This window comes from Balaenoptera borealis (genome assembly GCF_965194805.1).
Source record: "Balaenoptera borealis genome assembly, chromosome: 3".
Classification (NCBI taxonomy): domain Eukaryota; kingdom Metazoa; phylum Chordata; class Mammalia; order Artiodactyla; family Balaenopteridae; genus Balaenoptera; species Balaenoptera borealis.
In genome coordinates, this window is record NC_138866.1 from 140,184,568 (window position 1) to 140,197,916 (window position 13,349).

A 13,349-nucleotide genomic window follows, 5' to 3' on the forward strand; every position below is an offset into this window, starting at 1 on the left:
TTCTTTTAAAGGGTGTCTGCGCATTATTCAAGCTTATGTACTCTTAGACAGAAACATCATTTTATGCATTACATATATTCCAGAAGGCTACAACGTAAGACAGGACTCTGGGTAAAAGAATGGAATGAATTTGATAAAATTTCAGGAATCAGGAAGTGCTAGGTGATTTGGGGGGCTGAGGATGGGGACTGGTTTCTCCACCAGTGTTGTCCTGTACCTTAATAACCTGGATGATTTGAAGAAGAGCTTGGAGCTGCTCAGGGTCTAAACACAAACTTCCTCCACCTGTGAAGCAGCCAGCCAGTCATTCATTCACAAAACAAATAAATATTTATCAAATATTTGCTGTGTACCAGGTACTGCTAAAGAAAAAAAAGGAATAGAACTTGATCTTCCTCCTCAGGAATATGCAGTTTATCTTTTGAAGTTTTAATCTCTGATCATGGACTAACTCTTCATTTTAGAGACCCTTGTCTCCCTGGTTTTCCTTCAGGACTTGCTGCTCAAGTGACTCCCTTTTCCTCCGTGATCCTATTCTTCATGTTCCGTCCCACCCTTTGCTGGCAACCAGCTTATACCTGATGAGGAATCTGCTTGATCCTGTACCCATCACTTCTCCACCAGGTTCCCTTTTTCTTCAATTCATCAGTCTCAAGCTACAGCCACTTTCCTCCAGAAGCTCCAACCCCACTGAATTAATCTGGCTTGACATCTGGCAACTCAACCATTATACTCCTTAATACAGTCTTCCCAGTTTATCCCTAAAATGTACCTGCAAGCCCAGTGTTCCTTGAACCTGGTTGGGGAGCCCCATTAGTGGATGACTTTTCTACCACTTTCTGCTGCAGATGGTGAGGGTGATACCAACATCCAGACTTGTCTTGGATGTCATGGTCTCATCCAATCCACACAACCACAAAACAGAGGCGAGGATTATCATCCATGCTTCAGAGATTAGAAGACCCAGCTCCTCAAAAGTAAAATAGTCTGCCCTACATCACCAAGTGGGAGAGTGGCAGGTAGGTCTGTCACTACTGTCACTGTTATTTTGGAAATAACCCAAGTTATTTCCAAAAAATATCTCCACTTGCTATATTGCTTCCCTTGCAATTCAACTCCAGAGTCTTCTTGCCCCAAAAACCTAGAAACATTCCTGTAAGCAAAGCTAAATCAGCACAGCACCTGAGAACATGGCAAAAATGAGTCACTGTCTGTGAAAACTCTTTTCAAACTTAAATACCATAATGAATTTCTCTCTGTCTTCTTAAATATATAATTCAAATTTATTTAGCCTCTCTCCTTAGGTTAGATCTTTTCTGATCATTATGGGAAAACATGCCCCATCATTTTGACCGTTTCACCCATTTAAACATTCTAATATGTTACTTAAACCAAGCCAATTTCCAAAACCTGCACTATCCAAAATGGCATCCACTAACCACCTGGAACTCTTGAACGCTTGAAATGTGACTGGTCCAAACTGAGGTGTACTCTGAGTGCATCACACTGGACTGTGAAAATTTGTTTACAAAATGAACATATATCTCATTAATAATTTCTTGAGTACATGTGGAAATAATATTTTGGATATATTGGGTTAAGAAAACACATTATTAAAATTCATTTCACCTAGTTTTTCAGTGTGGTTAGTGGAAAATTATAAGTCACATCCATGGTTCACATTATATTTCTGATGGACAGAGCTGGCCTTAGTAGTCATAGTGATATCAGTTCAACCTATCAGCTTTAATTACATTGTTATACCTAGAGTGTATAATATTCTGTTTTGCACAACTGGAAAATGCCATCCATTTTTTGAACATATACCTAGCAGTGGGTCTTTATGGAATAATGTCCATTAAGAATGGTTGTGTGGCAGAGGGCACTCCAGCTGCTCTGTAGGGTCAGTCCAATGGTCCAGCATTGGGACTTGCTTACAATGGCACATTGTCTATACCAGACTTGGGCTTTCTTGTGTGTTCTGTATTTGTAGCAGCAATTGTGGCTTCCAGGGTCAGGCACTTTCAGGCAATTAATAACCAGTTTGACTAAAAGTCCATCAGCTTTCTGGCCATTCATTAAATGCTAGGAAAGGCTTTACCCCAAGGTCAATACTGCTTAGCTCAGTCATACTTTATGATCGAGAGAAAGAATGCTTTCCTCTTCATTGTCAATAGTATTGATTGGCAGTTCTTTGGGTGGCCCTCGTCATTTTTATTTGCCCCCTGCTTTGTTTTCAACTGCCAAGGGGGTGACATCATCTTTCCTTTTACAATATGGACATTATTGCAATGCCGAAAGCCCAGTACAAGGAGATCCACTGTCAGACATTGGACCTCACCTCTTCATTATTATTGTAAAGTGACTCACAAGGGAAAGGAAATTCAGAGAAGTGAGGAGGCCCATGCTGTAAACTCTACAAGTCACTAGCCTGATAAACTACCATCTTTACCACCAGCCACAATGCTCCCATTAAACTCAAATGGAAGAGTAGGTATGACTAATTTTTCCCTTTACCCGCCAAAAATAAATCACAGCACTGAGCTGGAATGAGACACAGACTTTTCCAGGATGAAGAGTTGAGTTGGAGGCTGAAACATTGGAAACATTTTGAAAAGGAGCCAGGTGGCCTGAGCAGGGGATTGCTGAACAAGCTCCCCAGACCATATCCTTCTATGAAAGCTGAGTTGTTAGAGACAGGATGTGGTGGCATTTATGGAATTTTACTAGATATTAAATATGGATTGTCTTTTTTGATAGCTCACTCATTAATTTATATAAGTCTCTGTCCAAGACCTTCACAAATGTTCATGCTAGGGATTCTAAATCTTCCCAAAAGTCATTTATCTAAATTTCACAGCAGCTTATGTACAAATATTTTGTTTGCATCTGATTCACTGCAGTTCAACTGCATCACTCAATGCAAGCAATGCCTAGGATATAAGAGGTAACAGAAAGAACTTGGGTATTGGGGCCAGACACATGGCAGATTAAACTCTAACATTTCATTTTGTGTTTTGAATTCTTCACTTGTAAAATGGGGCATTAATATGTATATTGTGGGATAAAATATATAAAAGACCTCCTAACAGTGCTAGTGCCTTGTCGATATTACCATAGTGACTGGGGTTAGTCCACAGTGGAATGACAGAGCTGAAGCTTTTTATTACTTTTGATCAGAATCAGTATATTTAGGTGGCTAGCACAGTGATTTACATATAAGAAGCATCAAATAACTGATTCCTTTTATTATTATCATTATTATTGCTTTTATCTAATTCCTGATATTTTTGGAATGCTGTAGTATAATTTACCATCAAAGATGCAGCTTGGAAAATTCATTATTAGGATGGTGAGAATTTATTGGAAAACTTCTTGGTGCTCTCTCAGATCATGCTTCAGCTCCACAATATAGAACCCATCACCGTGGGATAGACAGCTGTTCTTTGGACAGGCTGGAGAGGATGGAGATGGAAAGGGTGTGTTCTGGAGTGAGAAAACTTGAATCTAAATCCTGGTTTCATTCCATAACCATCCTGTCACCTGAGGCAAGTTATTTAACCTCTCCATGCTGAGGCTTGGATTCCTCACCTATGAAACAGAATAACATCTCAAAGAGATATTTGTATACCCATGTTCATAGCATCATTATTCACAATATCTAAAAGGTAAAAGCAACCCAAGTGCCCAACAACAGATGAATGGATAAACAAAATGTGGTCCATGCATATAATGGAATATTAGCCAGCCTTAAAAGAAGGAAATCCTGTCACATGTTACAACATGGATGAACTTAGAAGATGTTAGGCTAAGTGAAATAAGCCAGTCACAAAAAGACAAATATTGTATGATTTTACTTATATAAGTACTCAGAGTAGCCAGATTCATAGAGACAGAAAGTAGAGTGGTTGGGGACTTCCCTGGTGGTCCAGTGGTTAAGACTCCGTGCTTCTACTGCAGGGGGCATGGGTTTGGTCCCTAGTCTGGGAACTAAGATCCCACATGCCACGCAGCATGGCCAAAAAAAAAAAAAAATCTGCTCACAGAAAGTAGACTGGTGGGAGGGAAGAATGGGAAGTTGTTTAATGGGTACAGAGTTTCAGTTTTGCAAGATGAAAAGTGTTCTGGAGATGGATGCTATTGACAGTTGTACAACAATGTGATTATATTTACTGCTGCTGAAACTTACACATAAAAATGGTTAAGATGGTAACTTTTGTTATGTATATTTTACCACAATTCAAAAAATTAAAATATTAAAAAAACCCCGAATAACTATCAATTATTTTTACTTTTTTTCACTGAGTGGATTAAATGGAATAATGTCTTTTATGATATACCCTAGTGTGGGGTATCTAAGTACAAGTGAAATACATTGTAGTTAAAAAAAAAAATTACAAAAACAAAACACCAACAACAACCAGCAAAGGAATGTGTGTGAATTCACAGCAGTTAGCTCTGAGCTAAGATTGTTAAGGCTGAAACAGACCAAAGTAGTTCCCCCAAACACGCAGCGAAACAGCGGTTAGAGGCAGGCAAGATGAGGTTCTTAGCAAGACAAGACAGTCAACCTCTGCAAAGGTGAGGGCTGATCTCTTAGATCCCAAGGATGAATCCCAAGTAGAGCCAGCAGGAGGCGACAAAGAGGCGAAGCACAAGGAATTAGGACAGCCCTTGGAAGGAAGGTCGGAGGGAAGTCTCGTGGATGGTTTCCCACTGTGGCGGGAGGTCTCTGGGTGTGCCCCCAGCCGGTCTAAAGTCCAGTCCACTGAACACAGCCCCTGACGCTCAAGTAAGCAGTAATTTTCCCTCATTATATATCCTTTTCACAGGTCTTCACTCACTTGGATGTGTCTTTTCCTGATGCTAACAAGCTTGGCAAACCTGTTCGTCCTAACAAAACAATGTGCCATAAGCAGATTTGTTTTTAATAAAAATATTTCCTAACCCCTTGAAATGGTTCAGTACCTGTTGGGTTAGCAGGGGCTATCTCTTACTAGGGCATGCCCAAGCCCAGTTGGGGCTACCTCAGGTCAGGCAACAGAGATTTTTCTCAAAGGGCTGGATCAGTTTGCTCTTTTGGCCCACTTGCACTATCCCTGCAAATCTGGCCACATTTCCTCCTCCTGATCTCAAATATTCCAGTTTTTAATTAGTTCCAGTCCAGTCAATGTGACTGCCCCATCTGCACAATGCACATGTGCCAATTCAAAGTCTGAAGCCGATGAACTAATAGAGCCAACTGAAGACCTGTTGAAGGAGGCAAATGGAGCCACACCGCTGATGGAAAATTCTCCCAGAGTGCCTGCCAGCACTGGGCCCTTTCCAAGCAATGTCTGAACCACAGGCCAGTTATGAAAGGACCGCTGAATTCCATATTCTGCCTCTGCCTCTCCAGAAACCAAAGGATGATTAAATCATGGGATGCAAACTCCCCATAATCTGGGGCATATATCTCATGATCAATAACTTCCTCGGCTGAGCACTTGTTAGCAGAAGTTAGCAGAAGCAAAGGCCAGCAGAAAGGAGAAATAAACTAATGCAGTACAGTTCCATTTCAAAATACAGCCTCATTTGCCCCTGAAATCCAGAGCCAAGCCCATTACATCCAACGCTCAGTTTCACCTGCTCTTCTGTGTTTAATAGCTTTAGAGATTTTTGTGTCTAGTATTGTCCCTTAATAGTATTTCTTTCTACTTAATATATAAAGAAAAAAATATAAACATATAACATACAGGTGTGATATATACATATGTATGTGTTTCTCTCTCTCTATATATATATTTATATACAAAATTTCAGTTTGAATCGATACAGTTAAATCCAGTCTGTTTCTTTGTATTGCACTTTAACACAATACAAATGTTTAAATTATACTCCCAGAAATAGAATAATATTATTCATGTGGTAAAATTTCTCATATCAGCAGGAATTATATTTGGTAGAGTTCAATTCAGATTTTATTAGACATGTAATGGATGCTAATTTTTCCCATTTTAAGTACCTTCTAAAAACATACTTTTAATTAATTTATTCTTTTTTCGAGGTGTATTTATCGAGTGTCTACTATGGGTCAGGGTAAATCTACCATTTAGCAGTGAACAATAAAAAATATGTAGACAAAACTCCTTACTTCATGGAACTTATATTTTCATGATATTATTTACCTTCTACTTATTTTCTTTCAAAATAATGAAAATAAAGGCACCCTGAATACTTAAGATTCTGAAATGATTATTGCTAGATCATGGCCATATCATCATGGCTTCTCTTAGCTTTAAGATCATAAATATTTAAACTCTATGGGTTACCTTGGACTTTGACAGTTTCCTGGGTGTCATTCTCCTATCACCTAGCAACCAGCATTGTCCCTTACACCTATGCCATCCTACAATTCCCTGACGCATCCAACGACCCACAAAGCCTCTTTGGAGCTCATAAAGGTTGGATCACACTTTTCATGCTGGGAATATATGCTTTCTGAGCCTGGCATATGTACAGATTCTGGTTGAGATAGTAGGAAAAAGCACAGTCATTTTCAGTGAACTGAATAAAACAAGCAGTCACAAGATGGATCACTGCAAATCCCTCTTAGGGGAAAAGTAAAACAAAAACTCCCTGTGTCCCAGTGACACTGGTGTGCAAACATCAAAGTCTCATGCCCAGTTGGCAGTGCTCTTGTCACTGGCTCTTCAGCATCCTGCGAATTGCTCCTGGACACTGCCCAGGTCCAGGTTTAAGGAGGAAAAATGCCATATTACATCTACCAGGCTTGTTTACAGTAACCGTCTTCCTCAGACTATGTCACAGACTCTTATTTCCCAGTGTTCGACCTAATCCCTTCTTTTACTGCTCCCTGAATAGCCCACCCAATCCCTGGATATCTGGTTTCTAAAGAAGAGTGTCATCACGAAGCAGGAAGTCTTTGGCGAAGAGAATCAGGTACAAGGACGGAAATGTTTTGCCAGTGTTAACCTGTCCCGAAGCAGTAAGGAGAACAAAAGAAAATTGGGGATGAGAGGGAGACTACCTTTTAATTTGGCTTCCCCTAGTCTGGATCAGCCAGGTCTACCTATGACCTGTGGTGTTGACCAGGCCTGTCAGTTAAAACTAAACACATTTCACAGTGGCGGCCAGCCAAAAACATAAATTCTGCCAAAAACTAAACACTGTAGAAGGTCTGCCTAGTTTTAAAACATCTATGCCAGCTGCACAATCCACAGGGTGTTGTGGGTGTGATTTTGCAGAAGCACCAGAGAGGCAGTCTTAAAGCCACCAGCTCCCCGATTTGGGAAAGCGTCTCAGGAGTTTTCTTCATCTCCTATGAAATAACCAAGAGTGGGTGTGGGGAATGACTCATAAAAAGGGCCATTGAATTTGGTAATATGTCCCCTGAATAGCTTCAAGATAGGAAGTTTCCAGAGAGCCCTGGTGGGGGGACTCAGTGGAGGATTGTGGGGAAGTGCAGGGAGTCTGTGTGGAGCTTTCTTTAAAATATCTGAGTTTACAAGGAAGGGCAAAGTATAGGGTGTAAGAAGGTTGAGCTTAAGGGAATGAGGACTGCTGTTTTGTTTTATTGTCTCTTTTAAAATCAGATGAGATCTAAGAATATCTCATACGGCATCCGATTCGCGGAGTCTACATCCCAAGCTAAGAATGGCATGGTGACATTTGGGAACCACATGGCTATATCCATGTGGATATGGACTTGGGAATCTATAAATACAAGGGCATACATTGCCTAAGAATAAACACACGTTCCTATTTTACCGCCTTTGTTTAACAAATAATTTTGAGAGATTTCTGTGTGTTGAGTGCTGAGAATAGAACAACGACCTGTTCTTTCTAAGCACTTACAATTGCATGGGCGATTTAGACAAGTAAGCAGGCAGTTAGGAGGGATGGGGTAAGTACTAGCAGAGGGGTGAGCACAGAGTACCACAGGGGTATACAGAAGGGGCACCATAATCTTTGGGAGTGTCAAAGAAATCAAAGGAGTTTCTGGAAGGATCTGGAGAATTATGGGAGTCAATTCAGTGAAACCAAAGGGAAGGAAAGTCTTCTATGCACAGGAAATAGTTTCTGGAAAGTGACATCATGGAAATCCTATTGGATAAGAAGACATTTGAGTTGAGACCTGGAGGAGGCTAGGGAGCACGCTGGCCTCCCAGATTTCCGGAGAAAGGCCTTGAGAATGACTTGCGCTAATGGCCTTGGACTTGCCCTCTCTTATTACCCTATTAAAATGTGCATGATTGCACCTCAGGAGGTGCAGAAATGGCACCTGAAGCTGAGGATACTGACTGTAGGATCTCACTCGATGGAAAGATTTTCTTGAAAATCTGCCAAGTTGATGTAACAGGGTGGTCTAACCAGGGAAGCTATTATCTAGCTTCCAATCTCTAGAAATTGCCTTGATTCATTTGATTTAAAAAAATAATAAATAAAACTACACATTCATCTTTCAAAATGTCAAATAATTCTATCTAAAAATTGTAGTATTTCTTTCACCCATCTAGACCCCAAATTCATGTTTCCCAGGAGCAGCCACATATAACTCTGTAGTTTTTACTCCTGTTATATAACCAACACATTTGATGTTTTCATTTTCAGAAATCATCTATTGTCTTCCACTAAAGATGAGTATTTCAGCATTCTTATACCCCCATCCCAGATACATTTCCTTCCCCTTCTCCACCATTTCCGTTCTCCCAATATGAGTTCCGTGTTTATATTATTATGATAACGTATATTAGCTAATGTTCACAAACAAAATCCTGTAGTATGCTATGATTATATTTCCTTTCTTGTACACAGTTTTGGTTTTCCTGGAGTTTTTTATTTTTTGTTTGCTTAGCTTGCTATGTGCCTCTTAGCAATTCTTCTTCCAAACACTGACAGATATGTAAAACACATTCCTGGTCAGTCAGACACACCAGGTAGTCTATGAGTCCCATTTTGCAAATGTTAGAACAGGAAGAAGTTGGAAATGACAATCCTTGTATGTAAAGTAATAAAAAGTTGGGGGCTGGCAGAACAGGCCGCATAAAGTCTCTTTTATGTGTTGCCATTTTTTTATATACCTCTTCCACAGAAAGATAACATTGCTTTTTAAAAAATGTATTCAGGAATAAATGTCCTTGATATAGGAAGAGGGTTAAGCAGTAGCACTTGGTGATTCTTATTCTGTAGATCATTAAAAAAATAGGAGATAAATATCTGCTAGTCAGTTGAAACGCAAAAGAGAAAGTCTCTTAAAATGCCTTCCAGCTTAAACAGGGAGTGTGCCACACTAGACCAGGGAAAACATTATGAACACATTTAACGTATGAACTATGTGAGGATCTATGCCCAGATGATTCTTTCCTGTGTGTGCTCCCATTATGCATTCATAGACACACATGTTAATTCTGATGCATGTAATCCATTCCATTATATAAAAGAAAGTTTCCCAGTTCATGAACAAACATTGCAAAATTCTGCTACCAACACCTGACAGAGCACCAGTAATTAAATATGAAGGCTAATTTAACATGTGAATATAAATGCAAAAATATCAAATGAAAGTCCAGTGTATCAAATATTAAAGAATAACTTATGGGTAACTGTGAGTTATTCCATGAGTTCATATATTTTTAAAGACACTTATCACTAATAATATATTAAATTAATAAGTCAAGTGAGAATAGACATTTGAACAAGTTCATACCCATTTCTGTTTTTTAAGAAGCATATTTTTAAATAGAAATAGATGCGTATTTTAACATGATAAGAAAGACAGTATTTGGGATGTTAATGAGCACCAGAAAAGGAAGGGCTCTGAAAAATGAGGTTTGGGAATACTGTTTAAAACATGTTAAGTAACAGGCTGGAAACAGCAACAACTACAACCAGATTTCTTATTTGCAGATCTCAGAAGCTTTTATGTACTACTATGCATGTGACTTTCCAAAAAGCTATTTTTTTATTTAAACATTTAAAAAAATTGTATTGAAGTATAGTTGATTTACAATGTTGTGCTAATTTCTGCCGTACAGCAAAGTGATTCAGTTATACATATATATATTCTTTTCCATTATGATTTATCACAGGATATTGAATATAGTTTCCTGTGCTATACAGTAGGACCTGACCTTGTTGTTTATCCATCCTATATATACTAGTTTGCATCTGCTAACCCCAAACTCCCAGTCCTTCCCTCCCCCACTCCCTCTCCCCCTTGGCAACCAAAAGTCTGTTCTCTATGTCTCTTTTTCCTCTCTTTCTGTTTCCTAGATATGCCAAGAAGCTATTTAATATACAGTTTAACAATTAACCTCCTCCCTCTCCCCATTAACATGCTTTGTGACTCATTTCTTTCATGGCAGGATGTCCATTCTCAATACTATACTATGAATTAATTTTGTTCTGGAAGATCCAGCCAATGCAATATGCCATGAGCAGATATGAGGTTATGAATATTGGAAAGCATGATAATAATTTATCAATTGTTACAAATGACTCACTAACCCTCTTGATATAACTAAGAGAACAATTAAAATTATGCATACTGGAAAAACAATCTCTTTCCTTCTAGCAAAAATAACAAAATGATACTTCGGCACAACTTCAGCAAAAACTAGGTACAACAATAAAGACACAATATAACTTTACCAAGAAACATAGAGGACCTGGAGAAATAATGTAGATGTTACTGGATAGGAGTAGTACCCAGATGTTTGTTTTCCAAAATTAACTTTAGGTTTAATATCACAAAAATCACATGTTGAAAGGGCAAAAAGAATAAATTTGACTTTATTTGCCTTCATGTCAGATATAAAAATATCTTGCAAAGTTGCCCCAGTTAAATAAAGGGTACTAATACAGGAACAAACAGGCAGAAAAATGGAAATGAATTTGAATTTATAGTATATAAACAGCCTCTTTCGATGCATACATATGTGGATATTGCTAGAATACACAGGAAACCTGCTACCACAAATGACTGAGAAAAGAGGGAAGATTATTTCATTAATTCTGTTGAGGCAACTGATTTACTCTTGGAAAAGTATCAAGAGATTGTCCTTCCTCACAGCCCAAACTGAAATATGCATGTGATGGACTTAATAGTTAAATGTAAAAAAGTGAAACCATACAAGAAGTGGAAGAAAATATGGGTGAAGGTATATCTGATTTGGGGGAGAAAGAGTCTCTCTAAACATAACCCCAAGGAAGGGTACAAACACAGTGATTAATGGGCTTGATTTGAAATCTAAGAAAGAAAACTTCTCAATATATCAGTTGACTTCTTAAGATTAAAGGGCAAATGCACATTGAAAAAACATTGAAAAATACAAAAAACCCTCATCAAAATCAACAATACCAAAAATAAATGTAAATGTGAGTAAACTCATGACTAATTCACCAAAGTGGAAATACAAATAGTAAATACAAACACAAAAGCCCAACTCAGTGATTATCAAAGAAATGCAAATTAAAAAGTAACAGTGATATGGCATGTTCACTAATAAATTAGCAGAGATTAAAAAATGTTTAATTTTTGTAATGGTGCAATGGCAAATATGTGTCAAACATGGCTAGTGAGACCATAAACTGGTATGTTTTTTCTAGAAAGTAATTTAGAAATATATATCAAGAGTCTTGAAATAGTTTGTAATTTTTGACCTGATACTTCTCCTTTCAAGAATGTAACCAGTGCAAGAAGTAAAAAACACAAGGCACTATGTTTTAAAATGTTCATCACTATTTTTATTTATCAGTAAAAATGGGAGGAAAGCAACTACTTCAAAAATGAAGAATGATCACATATATTGTGATGGGTTCAAATAATGAAATATAATATCAACATTAAAAAATCATACTTTAAAATATTATTTGATAACATTGGACAAGGTCATGCTAAAATGGTATATAAAAAGGCAAGACACAGAAGTGTATGTGTAGGATAATCCTGAATCATTGTCAAAAAAGAATGACAAAAATAAACCCAATGGTCACATGATTATCAATATATGATTACAAATAATTTTTAAATTCTCAAAGTAATTTTCAGCACTTAAAAGATTCCCTAAAATTAACTTTTATACATTAATTATCAGGTAAACACAGCACATATAATTATTAAAAATTGGAAATATTTGAATGAATGAATGCATTCCTCCTGGCAGCTTTATTCTACTAGAAAGGACCTGGGGAGGCCACAGTGAGTTGTATTTCTGACATGACCTTGTTATTAGTATAGACATTAGTATGACCTTGTTATAGTATAGACTTGGATAAGGAGAAGTCCAAGCCCACTCAGTTTTCAAAAGGGATAAACAGGGTGACTGAGGAAATCTTATTGAACTTATAAAGGGATGTAAAATCAGCTATGCAAATTATAAAGCCCAAATTGTGTAAGTTATATTATTGGTTGGCAAAAAAGTTCATTTGGGTTTTTCATTACCTTGTATGGAAAACCCGAACGAACTTTTTGGTCAACCAGTAGTTTCCCAAAACAATGAACCAAACAGAAAACATACCTTTCACCAAGCTAGATAAACACTTGGGGTTAGATCAACTTATAATGATGTTTCAACCATGATTTTTTATATTCTATCTGCTAATTCATTTGTAAGATCTTATTTATCATCTCAAAACACAGCATTCATCATTTGTTACATAATTCTCTTTTCTTCCATAGTTCAACATTTTATTTATTGTTGGTGGTGATTTCTGGTTGGTTCTGGTTTATCCCTTAAAAAGAGATATTATTTGAAACCAAGGTCAAACAAAATGGATGGTATTATTCCTTCCAAAATGTTGAAGTTTGGGGAAAGATCAAGCAATGGTGATGATGGGGGAAATGTCCTCTTCCTGACATAAAATGTAATTTTAACCACATAATTGGGAACTATTAGCCACATTAATTGGGAAAAAAAGAGTTGAGAAGCAGAACTTTTCTTGGGAAGACAGGTATTTTCTGTTTCTCCAATAAGCCCAATCTTGGCTTTCTTACAGTAATCACAGTAGAGAAGATATCTAAATCTGTTAGATCATTGACATATTCTTTTGGGCTGAGCTTCCCTCCTTCTTCCCATCCATCTTATTTTCTGATCTATTTTTCTAGGAGAAGCTCCATCTGAATAAACTGAAGATCAGCTTCTCTTGTCTGGCTTATTTCTGTAGTTAAGTTTGTATATTTCTCTTTATAGCGGTCCTAATTCGAATAACTCTCAATGTGTTTTATGCTATACGGACACTCAGCTTCCAGGAAGAGTTTTAGGAGGTGGTTTATAAGACTTAAAAATATATATATGATTTAAAAGCTACAAAGGAACCATTGACATCTTGAAGAAGTTCTGAATTTT